This window comes from Molossus molossus, unplaced genomic scaffold, assembly GCF_014108415.1.
Source record: "Molossus molossus isolate mMolMol1 unplaced genomic scaffold, mMolMol1.p scaffold_m16_p_1, whole genome shotgun sequence".
In the NCBI taxonomy this organism is placed as follows: domain Eukaryota; kingdom Metazoa; phylum Chordata; class Mammalia; order Chiroptera; family Molossidae; genus Molossus; species Molossus molossus.
This window is the reverse complement of record NW_023425344.1, coordinates 231,651,044-231,670,114: the sequence shown is the minus strand read 5'-3', so window position 1 is coordinate 231,670,114 and position 19,071 is coordinate 231,651,044. Positions and strand designations below refer to the sequence as shown.

Here is a 19,071-nt window from a genome sequence, read left to right as displayed (position 1 = left end):
TCTAGCTGACCATCTATTTTCCTCAACATTATTAATATTAACTCAACATTAACATTCAACTGCAAATTTAATTCTTTTCGAGCTTGGGTACACAGGGACTCAAGAACTGAGAATTCTGGGTATTCTTTCTGAGTTGATTAAGCCAGCTTAACAACCACAAAAAAAAGTAGTATCTTCCTGACATGGGCTTTCAAGTTCAGTAGGTGTATAACAAATTCTAGGAACTCATCCACGAGAAGGCGGGGGGATGCTCACTTGTCCTTAGTCTGGGTCACAGTTATTATCTATCATTGCCAATTGGTGATGTCTACCAGGCAACTGATTGTCTACTGAAATACACACACTCATAATCATAAAATGATATAAAAATGGCAAGATTTTGCCAAAAGCAATATTTAAACAGAATAAGATTGTTCTGAAAGATACTGCCTCCATGAATTTACTATTTACTTAGGGGGAAATAGATTGACCTTCCCAAATTACCTGTGTTGGTACTAGGAAATCCCAGGAAGGAGCAAGAACCTGGACTTGCGCTCTAGGTACACCTGGATTTAAATATTGTGGCCGCTGCTTGAGAGTGGCAGGAATTTTGGCAAGCCACTTAACTTCTTTGAATTTCGGCTGCTCAACTGGAACATGGAGATAATAGTTTCTACCTTTGAGACCATTGGGGGCATTATAGAAAAAAAAAAAAAAAAGGAGACGGGCACTCTCAATTGCACACCCCTGCCTTCAGTCCACACTTTATAAGTAGTGGGCATTTTTATAAGATACTAGCCACTCCGCCTGAAGGATGCTTCGATTCTTATGCAGTATCTGAATTGGGTTTGTACCTCACGTGGGGCTTTTGCATGACAGGGAAATTAGGAGATATTTGAAGGTGTGTCTAATTGCTCCTTGAAAAGGGTCTTCTTCCCTCCCAGGTCAACTCCCACCTACACTCCAGCTGGAGCAAAGTGCACATTTGTGATTAGCTACATTAATCACATACAATGTAACAAAGAGGAAATCCAAAAAGGGCCTTAGAAAAAGGGAACTCTAAAGGGAGATTCTTTGCATTTATTCTTGGGCTGTCCTTTGAATAACATGAGTCATGGGGTAGGTGGTTCAATCCCAATGCAGAGGCTAAATTACCCGGCCCACCAGTGTGAACACCACAGATGCATTTTTCCGCTCAGCCGTGAGCCTTAGCTGGTTGGACTGATGCAGCACTGGCACCCACTCAGGGGCACAGGAACCACATCACACGGGGCTCAGAGACGCACTTCCTCTCTCCATTCAGAACACCAGGCCGGGAGCCGGTGGAAGCCCACGGGTGGAGGAAGACGAGGCAGAAGCAGGACTAGCCCTGAAGACCAGCCTCTGAACGGCGCGCGCGCACGCGCCGAGAACAGCGTTTCATCCATGCACGAGTGGACAGGCCAGCACGACTCAGCGCTCCAATCGGACACTCTTCTTCAGCAAGTTCTCCTTCTTTATTCAGTAGCGATGGCCAACCAGCGCCCATGGTGACAATTTGAGACAGCCACTTTCCTTTTGTCTCTGGAGCAGGGAGTCTGCCTCATGCATGGAACAGAGCTGCCCGCCCCAGGTGCCGGGCCCGGCTTATGATAAGTGACGTATCCCTCATTATCGCATCGCCCAGACATGTAATCTGTCCTCCCAGGTATGAAGGCCCATTAATAATCCTCTGGGGAAGGGGGGCAGCGTCTGAGCCGAGTCCTGTCCCATGATTGCCCTCTGATAGGGAGTTCCCACAATCAGCAGTAACATGCCCTCTCCAGCGTCAAGCACTCAATGTTGCTCACCCTCTCGCAATATGTAACCGAAAGCAAGCCCCCTTATCATTTCATAGCGCTCCCTGATACCGCAGGCTGGGGAAAATGGACACGCTGCAAAGGGGTGGAGAAGGCTAGTTATGGGAGGGAGCTACTCAGGTGGTAACACGGGCTCCGTGTTAACTCGGGGTGTTCGGGCGGTGGACAGGTCCCCTTTAACCCCTTGCTGCCGTTCTCGCCAGGCTGAGTGGGCTTCAGCCGACAGAGCCCCGTGCACAGAGAGGAGATGCTTCAGGGGGACGAGAAGAAAAGAACATGATGGGGTCTGTGTTCCCGCTCTGTTAAACAGGGTATAGACTCAGAGGGCTCAACTTGAAAGGAAATGTAGTTTGATAGAGGACACCAGGTTGGGCATCCTGGGATTCGGGACTGATTCTGGCCATCAGTATACGCGTGAGCCACTGGGAAGGAAACTGCTTTCCCCTGTTTAGCCAGAGGGCTTGTTACAAAATAAAGTGCAATGATATGGGGCAAGGTGCTTTGAACTTACAAGAGGAATTATTAATAAAATGCTAACAGTAATAACAGCAACATCTAAAGGACCCTTAGGATGGGGCCAGGCAGGGGGCTGACAGCTTTGCAGGGGTCGTCTCATTCACTGCTCACATCAACCCATATGAGACTTTATCATCCTCAGTTTCAACAGATGAGAAATCTGAGGCACAGAGAAGTTGTGTGAGTTTCCTAAGGTCACAGAGCTATGAAGTGACACTGTTAAGTCAGAGTCAGGAAATGAACTCAGAAAATGGGGTTCTAGCACCTGGGCTCTTGTTAAAGAGGTCTGCTGTTCAATCAGAAGCTTGGAATATAAGCTGGAGAGCGACAGAGAACCTGTGAAGAGGGCTCAAGAGAGGGGATCCTGAAGGAGCAGAGATCACCCAGGCGAACTATACGGCACCAAGAATTTCTGCCACTCCCCCTCTCGTTCCCCATCATCCAGGAGCTCAGTCCCCAGGTTCCTCAAACTCCAGCTGGAACAGAAAACTGGTCTTTTCATTATGCATCGTAGTCTGAGAAGCATGGGGCTTGCCTTTACCCCAGCTTTCTCATTAACCAAATCTGTGACCCTAACTCAGGCTTCCTCATCTTCAAGTCTGGAAGATGTATCTGAAAGACAAATTCTCCTAGGTGTGCTCCAGCATCTAACTGCTCATCCCGGGCTTCCTCCTGGGAACAGAGGCTCGCTCCGGCTAGATGCACAACACAACAGAGGCTCGCACGGTGATGCCGCCAGAGCAGTGTCTCCAAAGTGGAGTAGGCATCCCAGGGGTGCCAAGGTTGGTTCACTGGCACCATGGAAAAAATACCAAAACATCTACTCTCTTAAAAATTCTGATGTTTCTGTGTGTTTTATAATGTAAACAACACATTAGCATATGTATACTCTACATAATAAATAAATATGTATTTATTGGTAGCAGAGAGCCTACCAGGGCCTTTACTGTTTTCACTGGCCCCCCAGAAGCTGTACCCCGTTTGCCACATGGATGAAATGCTGCCAATGCCATCAGGCAGGGACCGGAACTAAGAGCTAGTAATTCATGGTGCAATTTGATTTTTTTCTTCCTCAGATTAAATGCCTAATAATGTTTCTTAATTTTAAACCACAGAGACAGGGATAATATTATTTATAACCATAATATTAATATTAATACTGGTTTAAACACTTCTGTGCTATAGGGAAAAACACTTATTACAAACCATATTTGAAGCTTAAATTTTTAAAGAAATCTTACTCTAAAAGACATTTACAAGTATCTAACAGAAGCAAGATGTTCTCTCTCAGGAAAATCTCCATTTCCCCTGAAGCTTCCAGGATTATTCTAACAGCATGTTAAAATACATGGTCCTGGCCAGGTGGTTCAATTGGTTAGAGTGTCGTCCCCATATGCCAAGGTTGCGGGTTCGATCCCCAGTCTGGGAATATACAAGAATCAACCATTGGCTTTGGCCAATGTGGCTCATGTGGGGGGGTGTCATCCCATGCAATGAAAGTTTGCCAGTTCCGTTCCCAATGAGGACCATGCCTGGGTTGCAGAATCGATCCCCACAGGGGGTGCAGGTAGCAGCTGGTGGATGTTCTGCTCTCACATCAATGTTTTTCTCTCTCTCTCCCTCTCCCTTCCTCTTTCTTTAAATAATCAATAAAAAAGAAACAATCAATGAATGCATAAATAAGTGGAACAATGGATCTATGTTTCTCTCTCTTTCTCCTTTCCTCTTTCTCTCTAAAATCAATAAACAAAACAAAAAATTGTTTAAAACACAGAACATGTTGACAGTGCCCTATTAGCTTTGCTTTACCATTTTTGTCTATTTTTCTGAATGACAAAATAGATTCGGTTCAGTTATGAGGTAATCCTCTCCCTTGATTTCCCTTTCTAAAATCAGATACTCACCATAACAGTTGGGGTGTGGGCGACTCTGACCTCTCTAGTTTGGGAAGTACACTGAAATATCAGAGAAGCTACAGAGACAGGCTAAAAAAAAAAGTGCTACAAAGGCCAGAAGATAAAACACATGAGGAGCAGTGGTGAGAGCTATATGTATCAGTCTTGCAAAGCAGTGACTCCAGGGGACTAGATCACAGCCTATAAATACCTTCAAGGTAACAATATAATGGAAGGGAAAGAATTATATTCATAGTCTCAGAAGATGATATGACTGGAAGCAATGGCCCGAAGCAATGGGAAAAAAGTTTGATCAAATTGTCGGGAGGTGGAGAAAGAAATCCTTGACTGTCTGAGGAATGGAACAAGCAAAGCAATCCCCAGGAGAGACATCTGAAGCATTGTGGTACAGATAGCCCAAAGCCCTTGAGTAAGACACAGAGATTAACAACTCTGTTCCTCAACCATGTGTCACCTTTAACTCCCTTGAGAAACTGGGTCTCTCAGGAACACCCCACAAGGCAGCCCCCTAGGACAAGGCTATGCAATCAGAGATGTGTGTGAAGACTCTTCCTGAGTGGAGAACAAGAATAGTCAAGAAGATCTGGCACACCAATCTTGTGAAATGTATTATTTTATGCATGTTCTATGTAATGTCAGATTTTAGGAATGATACCCAACTTGTCTCAGAGAAATTAATAAAATATTCATTTATACCTTACCATGTTGTGTTCAATACAAAGACTGAGTACCAGAAAGTTCAACCATTGAGTTAATATCATTACACGTGTTATTCTACCTGATAAATTAGATGCATGAAACATGAATATGTGAGCCCCATATACGTCTCAGAAGACAAACATATACCCTTAGGGTAGTGATGTAAAAGTCCACTTCTAAGCTCTTCTAAAGTAAGTGATAAAAATAGATATGTTGCCAGGCCGGTGTGGCTCAGTGGCTGAGTGTGGACCCATGCAGCAAGAGGTTGCTGGTTCAATTCCCGGTCAGGGCACACGCCCAAGTGACGGCTGGATCCCCCATGGGGGCATGCAGGAGGCAACTGATTGATGTTCTCGCTCATCAATGTTTCTACCTTTCTCTTCCTTTCCCCTCTTCTGTCTCTAAAATCAATAAAGAAAAATATTTTTTCAAAAAACAGCTATGTCTATGAAAATATTTGAGGGCACTATTTATATATATGTGAAGGTATAACCGCAGACAGTTATATCTTCTGTATGAGAGGAGACACCAAGTCAGATGTCTGCAGGGTAGGGCAGCAAAGAGATGAATGAAGAATCTGGGTGATGTGTGACGGAGAGTGTGAGTGGGGTGTGGGGTGGCTGGAGGGGCACGTCCATAAAAATGGCAACTGCTGACCAATTGGTCTCCAGCTGGACATAGGAACACTGGCCCAGTTTAGCTGAACCTGCCAATTTTTAAAAAGAAACTAAAAATCTCAGCTTGTGTGTAATATATCTGTACTTTCAAGTATATTTGTGTGTTGGATGAGGCCCCAGGGCCACGAGCTGGGCACATTCTCAGCCCCCCTCGCACAGACACATGGACGACCAGGGACTCCTGGGAATCAGGAATGGCGTGACTCAGCCCAGCAGGAAAGCGGGTTTGTTTGTGCAATATTGGCAAACAGTGGGGAATGCGATGGAAGAAAAGACCTCATTTTTGCTCTTTCATCCAATGAATCCAGGAAGGAAGGAGGCGCTGGGGCGAGCGTTAGCTTCATTTTAGATGCCCCCACAGGGCTGCCCTGTATATACTTGGATATGTAAGTGTGCAGACCTTGTTCAGAACCAGGGTGGAGGGCACAGTTGGCTCTGGTTGTGTTGGTAGTCATCAGAAACAGCCGAAATTTCCCCCCAGAGGGAATCAAATCTTCAATGACCCTAAAGACAGAAGCGAGCAGAACAGTAAGTTCTTGGGGACACCCACAGCGACTTAGTGGGAGTGTGCTCCCAGACGGGACTGTGTGAAAAGCAGTGACTATGTTTCCAAAATCCAGTAGTTCTAGGTCAAAGGTCACAAGGTGGCTTTGGGTGGTTAGCAGGGGAGTTTGAGTTCACAGAGCAACACTGCTCTGCTTAGGCTTTTAAACAGACACACACACATGCGCGCGCGTGCGCACCCTTTCCTCCAGTGTGAAAGGAACACTTCGTGGTCGGTCTGTGATCTTGTCCCCCACAGCACAGAAAAGTCACAGTGCTCTGACCGGCTTGTGTCAGGTACAGTCATGTCCATAGAACCCGGCACGAAGTCTCACTGGTTTGCAGTATCAGCTGATCTCTTAGAGAGGGACCTGGGAGCGCAATCTGCATGCCTCAAAGAGAAGTCAGGTACTCCTGCAAGATGGGGGTCACATCACAGGACACTGTGTTCATGTACTGTTTACGCCAAACACTCCTTTAACACACGGAAACCTTCCTATTGTGGCACCTATGTTCTTTCCCACTGAATATATTAAGTGGGTGGGGAGTATTCTCTTTCTCACAAATTGGTAGTGATGTCTAAGGACAGAGCTAATGCTAGGTTTCCAGTTCCTAATGGGGAACTGTCGTGACATGGTGCGGATGTAATTTTGGATGAGACACACTGACCTGCCCTTTGGAGAATGATGGCAAACTAATGTTCTTTGAATCTATGTAAAGACCTTGCTCAAATGAAAGATGGAGATTTAGAGAAACAAAAAAGGCTTCTGTGCTTTTCCCCAGAGCCGACTTACGATGTCTGTGTTTCAGCCTAATGTTTGCATGTGTTTAACGCACACACACAGCTTGGAGGGAGAGGCGCACACTCTGTTTTGCAGTGTTTGGGTGGGAATCAAAGCAAAACATGTGGTTTCATTCTGTTTCCTGTAGCATTCAGTTAAGTGAAGGGGAAAATCTAATTTGTAATGATACTGTCACCACTCGGAGTGATCTTGTAAATAACTGGGGTTCAGGAGGGGCAGGTCTAGGTTAATATGTAGACATGACAGTCTAGGTAGGCTTGAAAAGGATACTGGAAATAATGTGGTCTGTCTTCCTGGGAGGGTGGGTTTTCACTGGGTCCATTTTGGTTTCTCTCTCGTATTTTTTTCTCCGTTAGTGCTACGTGGATGCCTGTAGCAATCTGCTGTCTGTGAAATAGAGATGGATGTTCTGAAGGGATCTTGCAGAATTACAAAATGAAACAATAGGAATGGCCACTGTCATTTCAAAAAGAAAAAGAAAAGAAATGGAGGGTGAAGATGTAATTCTTTTTTGTTTTCTTTTGATACTGAAAACAAACTAGAGTGGCCGATGTGAGGGTTGCAGTGGGACCCCCTCCCCAGTGCTATTTTTTTATTATAAGGGTAAGAGAGGTTCACATGGAGATCTGGGGAATGAGAAAGGCACAAAGATGGAAATTAGATTTGGGGGGGGGATCCCCCAGTCTGTTAATAAGTTAATTAATTAAATATACACGGCATCATGTTTTCACAAAGCTCTGCAGAGCTCGGGTTCTGACTGTGTGTGCCCACGGAGGATGCCCATGCGAGAACGTAACCTTCACAAGACAGGGAGTCTGTCTCTCTCATTGACCCTAGTGGCCAGCACCTAGACCTGACCTCACACGTAGTAGCTGCCAGTTGAAAAAAGAATGGACACAAATTGTTTTTCACTAGCGTAGTTTACTAATCTCTGCCTACCTGGACTATTTTAACATGGAAATTCTATTCTTCCTACCCGCCTCTCTTATAAAGCTGTTTTTCATATCAAGCTTTGTTGTTGTTGTTATATGCACCTGTATATATTGCCAACCAAACCTCAGGGAGATTTTTGTCTTTTTTAGAAGGCAGCTGTGCTTTGTGGATAGTCGAGGACCCTTACCCATCATGTACTGTGTTCTAGGAAATATTACACAGCAAACTCATCTGCTTCTTTCAGTCTTTAGTACTGAAGCGAAGCTTTGCTGTTTAGCCATGCAACAAAACCTGTTCCGGTCCTGCTGGTCTAAGTAGCAAACACGAAAGCCTGCTAACCCTAGGAATTAGACGTCAAGTCAGGGGCATATTGAATAGAACCTGCTCCCACTTCAGGAGATGTGATTTCCAGTGTAAAGGTCTACCTTTCAAGTCCTCACTGTGCTCTGCCACTAGACATCAGAAGTTCACATACCTATGGAAGACAGCCCGGAGGTGCTGTGAAGACACACATATTTGGTTTTAAATTAGAAATAACAATAAATAAATAAATACTGACTGCAGAGAGACTAAATGTCTTTCTGTATTATTTGAAATGATTTGGGGTTTTCAGGCAAGAATATTTGAAGACTTCTACTATGGCATTTATCACATAGTGAAATAAGAGAATGAATCGATCCAATAATCTCTGCTCAAATATACTCCATTTGAAAGGATTTTTGTTAAAATCTGGGAACAAAAGTTATCTCTGAACTTCTTGGTCCACAATACTGCATTCAAAACCTCAGCTTGGTTGCTAAGCCTATTTTGCATAGGGGCACTTAAGAAAACAGTTTGGGCATAATTGGGTGCCTTAATGCTGTTGAGACAAAACCAAATACTGAGAAGCAATAAAATGTAATGTAAAATAAAAAATTTAATCCAAAAAGAAAGTGACTTGGCTCCACCTCTGTACCCTACCTTACCAAAAAGCTGTGCTCCATCCCTCTATCTTTGCTTACCATTTTTAATCATGTGGATTAGAAACAAAGTCACGGGTCCTGCTAAAATCACCACATCTGACCTCAATGTTGAATAGGTAATTATTGAAAGCAGTATATATGACATTAGAATCAAACATACTGATATTTTAGTCCTCCTTCCTTTCCTTAATGGTTACTTAATTAAATGATTATTTAATGCTTTGAGCTTTAGTTTCTTAATCTCTGAAATAGAGGTAATCCCACCAATTTGACAGTGTCACAAGGTCTAAATAAATTGACACATACACCATAGCTAGCCATAGCTAGCAGACTGCCTGGGCAATGAATAAGACAGCAAATACAGAAGAGATTATGGAAACATACATGCCATCTGGTAAAAATATGAGTTTGTAGCCATGAAAAGTCCATCAGTAGCGTTCATTTCCAAAAGTGTTTAGTAACCTAAGTATTGCATTTAAGAAAGAGCTGGATCATTTTACGACCACTAGTAACATATATAACTATCCAAACTAAGATAATGACTAGGGTAATCTGATTCCATGTCTCACTGCACATGGTGTTCACTGGGTGCAGAGGATTTGTTCTTCTGGGAACTGTAGCATGACCTTAAATACAAACTGCCTCCCCAAAGTGACACTCCAAGGAGTAGGAGGTGCAAGGTCTGAGGACAGATAAAAACATCATTTGAGGACCATAGCACTTCATAGGAGCAGGCAACCAGGTGGGTCACCCACATTTTGGCTCTGGTCTGCCATTTGCCTGGTTGCTAACCCTCCTGTTGGAAACTGCAACCACTTTAGCATCTCTCAGGTCCTCATTTCTAGGACTCCAACTACAATCTCTTAGACAACAAGAGCTTTGCTGGGAGGTAGGCATACCATTATTAATATGAAAGCAATCTTCTTCACTTTATAGGTCTTCCAGTGGTAACAGGGCACATTCATATGCATTCTCTCATCTATTCTTCCCCACAATACTATGAGGTTGGCAGAACAGTATCTATACCTCCACTACTTACATAATATGACTGCTAGTGGGTGGCTCTGGGTTAGCAATGCCCATGAAAACCACACAGGGAAGAAATGCAGAGTGACTGGTGAGAAGGCAAAGGTATGTCCCATGATAAATACTAGTAAAGGCAAAGAAGTCATCCTCACAAACTCATTTTAAATGAAACAGGTATGACTAAAATAAATACATACATACATAAATAAATAAATAAATAAATAAAACCTCTGGAAATACTTGTATTTGAAAACCCTTCTTAATCCCTTTGGTCTTGTAAAACTTCACTACCTAGGTTTCCCTGACCCTGAAGCCTTTCCTTCTGAACTTCCTTCCCTGTTCTGCCTCATCTGGTTAAGAATATTGTTCAAATTCCCACTCATTTATCTCCCTTGAGACTTTAGCCAGTCTCAGAGTTGCCACTGTCATTGCCCAGCTGACGAATGTCAAGTCCCTACCTTTAACCTGTATCTCTCACCTGAGTTCATCACACAGGTCCAACCCGAAATCTCTACGGACTGGCTCTTGGATGCCTTATGCTTTGCAACACCAAACTCAAACTCTGACCTTATCCTAAAATATGTTCTGTTTTTTTTTTTTAAAATGTCCCCATTTTATTGCTGTTGTTAATGAAATCATAACTGTCCCATTCTAGACATTCTTTACTTCTCCCCTTCCCTATCCAACCAGCTGGCAACCAACACCCGTTGATTCTGTCTCTGAGATTCCCTTTTGTTTCATCCTCATTAGTTTCCTATTATCATCATCATTGAATAAGTCCTTAATTCTTTTCCTGGACTACTTGAACCATAATCTGCTTTTTTTTTTTTTTCTTGAACCCAGTAAAAAAAGAAGAATAAAAATTCTTTCAACATACCAAAACACTCTTCCTAAAAATTAAGCTTTGAGCATTTCATCTTCTACTCAAAAACTTTCAACGTCTTATGGCTTCCAGAAGGAATCTATCAGTATAACATTCCTGTCTTCCTCTCTATAGGCCTAAAGTTCCTGGGAAGAAATGAATTTAACAAACCTAAAATCACAACTTCTGTTAGTTGTGCGTCTACTGTGAACCAGATATGCATTAAGCATTTTCACATGTATTATTCTTCACACAGACTCGCCAGGTGGCGTTATTACTACTGTGTCCAATTTACAGAGAAGTCACATGATGTGTCCAAGGTTATGAAGCTGGTTGAAGGCAGAGCTAGGTCTTGAATCAGTGACCACTTGCTTGTAAAACCTGTATCTTTCTGCTGTTCCATACTGTCTGTTTTTTCCATACTGTCTGCCCGTTCATCAAGCCATGTATTGAGATCAAACTGACCTCTCACCAAACTGAGAATACAGCCCGTAGCTCCTTCCTTTGAGGTGATCCTCATGCTGTGTCTTCATCTGGCATGTTCCTTCCTTAGGTTTCAGAATTAAAAATCTGACCAACTCTGTCTATGAACATTTCTTTAATCTCTACAAACAATAATATACTTACCTTCTTTGGTATATAGCTGATGCTGCCTTAAAACTAAGCCTTATGTACAGTTTGTATTTCCTCCTTTATGTTAAACTTCTTTACATCTCCAACAAATTCAAATAGATTGCTGTTCCATGAATATGTGTTGAGTTAACATGATCATCACTACACTTTCTATTCTGATACCTTCATTAAGAGTATTATAGTAATTAAGAGTCAGAACCAAATTTGAAGGCCTGCTCAGCAGTTTATTAGCAAAGTTATCTTGGGAAAATTCTTTAGTTTCATTAAACATTAGTTGTCTCATTTAAAAAAATAGTGAAAATATTAATAGGGACTCACAACAATGAGATGTTGTGAGCTTGTTATTGGTTAATGTAAACAACACTCTTATACAGTATCTCGTACCTGGTACTTTCTCTATTAGTATTAGTGGTAAGTGATAGTAATGGTAGTAGTGTAATGATCTCTAAAGATACAGTCCTAAGTAACTGTAGGAAATAATCATCTATGCCATTAAATTATCTGCCATTTTGTAGAAAACGGAGTAAAAAAATTAAACTGAATTAAAAGAGGTTAACTGAGGAATCAAAAATAGAACATGAGACTTAATTGCCAATAATCTCCTGTTATCCTGAGCATAAACTGACTTCAGGATGAAGGTTAGCTTGGTCCATCAACAGGGCTTATCTAAATGTCTTTAAGTGATTCTAGGCTCCAAGGGTGCCATCTCAGGCTGAAAAATGACAGGTCTGGCTGTCAGCACTATGTTTGAAGCTAATACAGGTATACAGTCCCCTCTGCCATCTATCCAGGAAACACTAACAAGATGAAACAGCAGCAGTGACAGCATCAGGACTTGAGCATATGATGCTATGGGGTAGGTGGCTAATGAATTCCCCCATCAATACAGTGAGCTCCCATGCCTTCTGAATACAGCTAGGAGTTGAAAATCCATCATCTACAGCTTCAGGGAGTCAATGAGTTATTTCTTGTGCATTTGCACTGAACACTACCCTAGGAGTCATGACTAGTAACACTATAAGCGGTGGGTCAATGAGATCATTCACCTAACCGATGGTGTTAAAGGTTGGCTTGCCATTAAGTCATATGAGCCTCAGCACTAACTTGATGGTGCCTGGAGTTTCCTGGTTTGCTGCACTTTAGGTCCCACATCTACAAGACTCTGCTACTTTGAAGTATCCGCTATTGGATGCCCGTCTTCATCTGGAATACCATGAGTCTGCCTTTACCTCTGTAGCATCCTCACTCCTCCTAGAGTTTTATAGTACTTAAGTTAAAATCTCAGAGATCTGATTGAAGCTTTTTCAATATTTAAGAAAATAAAATACTGTTTTCTTTGACCTAAAAAACAAGTTTAACTGAAGAAAAATTACCAATAACATTCAAGCGATCCATGATTGAAAGCTCACTATAGTTCAGGAGTTATGCAAGAGTTTCATATACATCATCTTATAATGTGTAAAAAAACCACAAAAACTAATTTTTCAGGTTTTAGTTACTGTGGTCTTTCCAGTCTGTTAGCTCTAGGTAAGCAAAAGTTGATCATAATATCCTCAAAACGTAGTACCTTGCCTGGCAAACAACAACAACAACAAAAATACTTAATTTGCATGTATTGAATAACCCTCATAAGCTAGATTCTCTTATTCCTAAATTTTCTAAGTTCATCTTATGTATGCATTAAAGATTTGAAACATGACTAGTATCACTTAATAGCCAAAGAGTCACTGGTGTACGTGATAAATGACAAAGATATGGCCATTTGTCCTTTGCTTCTCATGTCTACCAGCCATTAAATATTTTCTACACACTACTTCAACTTGGGTTTATGATGGCATTATTATAGATTTCATCTGCCCAATGAATTTATTATTTATATTTATTTCCAATTTTGAGAAATCAAAAATCTATGAAATGCTTTTATTTGTATATGTGCTTTTAGGTCCTTCTCCACCCCCTCTTCTCACTTCTCCTCCTCCCCCTTCCCTTCTTCTTTTGGAAAGATAGGATGTTTCCACTTCCTGTAGTTCATAAAATTAAAGAAAGAAGTTCAGGGCTAGGAGGATCACACATTTACCACTGAGCAGAGAGCCTCTGGAACATTACACCAAAGGGCAGAGAGCACAACGCATGACCATGGGACACTGCAGGGCAGCATGTCCTACAGAGAGACCCCAGGACGGGGCAGATGCCCACCTTGCCTGTTGCCCTAAAAGGGCTTCTCTCACACAAAACTGGTTCTTCGCCATGTGCTAACAGGACACCCCAAAAGTCTCAATTGTAGATTTGATTAATTCAGAAAAATTTGCTTTTGATCAGATAGAATAGAAATTTGTAGAAACAGTCCCAACAGACTTTTAAAAAATACTTAAAATCAGAAGGGAGTGGTAAGAAATATTCAAAGTGATGAAAAGCAAGGACCTACAACCAAGATTACTCTACCCAGCAAAGCTATCATTTAGAATTAATTAGTGGACACATACAAAGCTTCCTGGACAAGGAAAAGCTAAAGGAGTTCTACTTTCAATTTTGAAACATATTCTTCCTTTCAGTATTTTATTTTCCCCTCTCATGAAGTATCACCTTCTGGATAGTTCATCAAGCAAACTACCTTTCTACATGTGTGCAGTAATAACAACAACCTCTACATCCTTTTCTTTCACTTGAATCTCAAGAAAACCCTGTAACAGAATATTTCTGTACCCATTTAAAAGAAGAGGAGAGGTGTCCTGCTCCAGACCAAACAGCTAACTGAGTACTGACAGAATGAGGCTCAAATCCAAAGCTTTCCATTTCCAATTAAACACATTTTTCCACCAGGGCATGCTTTCTCTCAAAACCAAGTGAGGAATCAAAGTAAACAGATTTAGATAGAAATATCCAAGGAATAACAGCGATCTGAGAAAACGCACGCCAAGCCCCATTCAGGCAGCTGCCTTGGGTCCAGCTTACATAACTAGTCAGTGCATCGAGTCCCCACCTCCAGTGGCTTCTCCCAGCTTCTCCTCCAGCTCTGCTGGGAGGAAGGGCTAAGCTGGGGGCTGCAGAGGGATCCCCAGCAGGCCTCTCCACAGAAGTGCCTAGTGATCTGGAAAAGCTCCTAAGCCCAGAAAACCCAAAGTGGCCTTTCACTAAGAACAAAGCACTGTAAGGAGATACAGAGCTGACCGGCAGTGCGCAGCGCTCCGTGGGAAACGGAATTATGTCTGTTGGCAACCTTTGTGGTTCTCTTGCTCTTTCTCTCTTTACTTGCTTTACCAGTCTCTGAAATGCCAACACTCCTCTATACTCCTCCACTGATTCCCCAAATCCATCCCTGAATCCAGCCCAGTTCTGCCCCTGGCCAAACTCAGAGGCGAATCTAAGCCACCAGCCACCTCAGTTCACTGGGGAGAAATCCAGCCGTTGGAGACTGTTCACAAAAATAAATCCCCCCCACGGAGATGGCCCAATGAAGCTTCGAGGCCAGAGATTTACAGATGCAATACATGTGACGGCCAGACCAGGTATCCCTTTCAGCTCTGCTCCTCTTATTCTCCAGGAATCTCTCCAAATGACATAAATTATGAAATAACAATACTATCCAAACCAAACTTAATGAATATCCACTTCCCTGAACATGACCCTGGAGAGAATACTACCAGCCTTTCTTTTGCAGGGGAGGCAGTTTGGGAAGGAGAACACTCTGCCGTTGGGAAAGGGCAGACAGTGGACAGCATCCTTTGTGTCCACCCCCTTGTAACTACCCGCAAGGCTGAAGGAGAACCGAGGCGGAAGTTACAGATTCTGACCGAACAAAACAGGTCTCCCGACACGTGCATTTTCACTGCTCCTGACAAGGACGAATCCAAGAGGCCTTGCTGTCCATTGCACACAAGGAGAAAGAAATGAATAGGATGCCTTTTTTTACACTCTGCAGTAACCATGTAAAGAAGAGCTCATGGGTGCCCAGTTCTCCCACCCCTCTGTCCTCTAAGGGGTGAAGGGAGTGTGTGGAGTTTCCTGACCGGGACGGTGGGCCCTCCACAGCGGTCCCTTCTGCGGTCCTGTTCAGTTTTTCCCTGTTGTACAAATGGAGGTGAGTGTGCCATGACCCGCGCCACAGCCTCACGGAGTCAGCGGCAGGTGTCACTTGCAAGTAACAGCAGCTGTTCTCCACGCATTGAGCAGATTCCTTTCTCAGCGACAGACTTCAATGGAGCAAACGTATAGCTGAAGTACTAATTTTTAAAAATCCCTCCACCTTCAGGTACCCTCCCCGCCCCCAGAATTTCGCTTCATGTGCACATATGTCAACAAACATTGTGTTGCCTCTGTTGAACATACGTTATCTGTGATTTCATTACTACCGTCGCTGATACAGAAAATAGTGCATCAGGGAAATAGGAACTAAAAACGAAGAGATGCAAACTTATTTGAAGGGCACCCTCTCTCAATCATTTGATCTCTTGGTCTTCTCTGATCTTTGCCAATGATCTAATTCTAGTCTTAGTCAAAACTTATTAGCAAAGTCTATTTAACCACCATGAGGCCCAGATGCGTGGGGAAACTTAGATTTAAAAGAAACGAGAAAAAGCAAGGAGAGCCTGGGCCCCTTGGGCCGAAACAACAGATCACCTGAGCACACCCTGAGATAGGAAGAACTGTGGCTAAGCTCCTGCCCAGATTGTCCCGTCGCCTTCCACCCCTTTTCCCACAAATTCGTTCCTTAGGGCACGGAGGACTTCATTCCGCCCAAGCTCTCCCCACATATCCCTGCCATCCCCCCAAGTGTCATAGATCCCCAAGTTATCATGCTCATTTCTCCTCCTTTCCCCCTAACTCTCCAAACAAAACTCGAATTCTGGTAGAGCCGCAGACCCCAGCCACGTGTGAGAAGGTCGCGTAAGCAGGTACTGCTTGAACTAGTCAGTAAGTGAGGTCAGGGCCTCCAGAGGGATGTGAGTTTAACAAGGTATCTATTTTCCTAAAGAGGTTTCAACGTGTGGAGATTTCAGGAAGACAAAGGAAAAGAAAGGAGGAAGTTTTGGTAGGAGAGGGAGGGTAGTGTGTAGCCTAGAGCAAGGGTAATGCATGGGCAGCATAGGTTCGTCCACGAAGTCCATTTCTGCACAGGTGGCAGGCATGGCTGTGGGCACCAGGACTCCTGCCTGCGGGACCTGCCTGCTGCCCTCACAAACCTTCCCAAGGTGAAGCTGAAGGGAGAGTGAGGCACTGGGAGCTGACCGGCAGGGGGAGCCGTTCGCCGCCCCTGCGGGGACTCCAGGGCAGGCGGGTTCTTCGGGAATGGGTGCTCAGCTCAGGGCCAGACCCCCTGATGTTCTTGGACCAGCATTTTCTCTTCCTTCAAATGTCATCACTTGGGGGTGACAAGGGCTTATTCCAATGACAGTGTGACTGCTACCCAAAACACTTCAGGAATTCCTAAAAAGTGCTTTCAGCACCAGTTTATAAAGCATGAAATCTCAAATGTTCTCTCTCTCTCTCTCTCTCTCTCTCTCTCTCTCTCTCACACACACACACACACACACACACACACACACGCGTGCGCTTGCTAATTTCAGAGTTTATAGTTTGTTTTAGAGCAACTTACTAGCTTCACAACCAATCAGAAGTTGCACCAAAACAGGCTTGGTTGTTTCCACAGATAAGACCCACGTGGAAGCAGCAGCTTTGCCCACACGCGGCCCCTTGCTGGGCACATCTGGGGGCAGCCAGTCCTCTCTCTCCCAGGCCCACTTCTTTCTGTTCTCCCCTGTCCCTGAGACTCGCCCCACTTCCATCTCCTCTTCATGCCCACCATCACCCCCCCAATCGCTCTCCTCCTAGGTGAACTCAAGGGGGAATCAAATCCTTCCCCTCCTGCCCCACCCTTTCTGCTTTCATGAATGGCCTTTCAATTCTTTCATTTGGAGCAATTTTCTTTAGTGTAAGGAAACAAACTGTGCTCGATAAACAAATCCACGCTTTACAGATTGTAAAAGTCCTATGAAAGTACCTCGGTATGTATTTATGGCTTCATTTTCCTGATGCACCTATGTAAATGTTCAAAAGAAGACTTTGGTTTTGTGATCAAGTCTTTCGATCTTCCACTCGGATTCCTTCATTCCTGAGCGTGGCAGGAGTTTTCCCTTTGCCCTGCCCCATCTGGACTCCGTGTCAATTACATATCCTTTCCACCTCTAGAGGAAGCAGCCCGAAGGCGGAGGTCACCGCGGCAGAGCCCGCAGCCTATTTTTATTGGAATACAGTCATGTACAATTTTGGTCTCTGATAGACACCAGAGATAATCCGTTAGGGTATTAAAAAATGGTTTAAATTTACTAGACCAGTGAAGATGCTCCAGATGGCCACCGACATTTCTGGTTCATTCCAGAACAGTGGTTTCTCCACATCATGAGGTCTCTTTCTTTTCTCTAAAAAGTATCAGATGGTGTCCTTTTCTACCCCAAGCTTGGAAGGACAGATGACCTGTTTGGCTTTTCTACAATGTTCAGGCAGAGGCAGCACCACTGGATTAAGTCTACAGTATCCAAGAGGGTACTACACATTGTGAAGTACAATTTCTTGCACTTTTGCTTTTCAACTGTCAAAATGGAATGTATGGATCCTCCTGGAACTTCCCAGAATCCTCACCTCCATTTTATCAAAACAGTGCCCACTGCAAGAAAACTGTCAGAAAACATTTATCTTAAAAGCAGAGATGCTTTATAACACACCAATGGGAGAAATGGGCAAACTGGTAGCCCGTTATCTCTCTCAAAAAAGATGCTCATGGCTGTGCCAAATCATATTTTTCTAAGTCACACTGAATGAGAAAGGAAGATAAATCACCAGGAAAATGCAAGTGAGCTGGTAATAATCGCCTAGTTATAGCTGCCATGAAATAGTCATTAAGTTAGAGGCAGCATAAATCTCACTGAGTTTTGTAAATGATGGCCGTTCTTACAGGCCAAATAAAGATAAACCCTACTAACTATGGCTGCTGTTCTCTGTGCTCCTTGGCATGGCTTTTTAAATGCTTAAGCTTGGGCTCATAGTACCAAGTGATTCCTGAAGCATCTGAGAAAGCATTCAAGGTGCACACCTCTATGCAAAACCTCTCTGCCACATATTTAAAGTGAAAGTGATCACTTGTAACTGGCTCTTCCCTGAACTAAACGGAGTCCTACACTGTCCTGGCTCACAGAGACCAGACAGGTTTCCAGTTCCAGCTTTATACTTCAAGCTGCTCCTATTTCCAAGGCATGTTGGAAGAGCAGCGGCTGGAGGTGGGCACTGCCCCAAGGGTTGAGCTTGCTGCCTGTGGTACCAGCCAGACAGCCCTTCCCCTCAGGAGACCAACAATGAAGCCCCACCCTCTGCTTTCCCAGGAAGACCAGCACATTAGCAAACCGCATGCAAAGATCCCCAGTAAAGGGTTTTTTCCCTCTTTTTTGGAGGTTGGAGGTAATCCCCAGTTGATCTTTCCTCTTAACTGCATTTTCCCCCGCTATTTAAACCGAATTCTTATTGCTCCAAATTAAATCCATTCTTTCTAGCCTTGTCACGGCTAACTAATGAGAACAATTCCTCTCTGCTTTTGGTGGCTGCACTCGGGGTACTTATGGATGAGAATCATATCCTCCGTTAGCCTACTTTCTTAACTGCAGCCCGCACAGGTGATAAAATGGGTTAATTGTTG

General features: G+C 43.6%; 1 protein-coding gene across 7 annotated transcripts in view; it reads right to left on the bottom strand.

Moving 5' to 3' along the window:
- Positions 1-19,071, bottom strand: part of NRXN3 (neurexin 3) — a 1,496,329-nt gene that overhangs the window by 351,219 nt on the left and 1,126,039 nt on the right. The gene's annotated exons all lie outside the window — the stretch shown is intronic.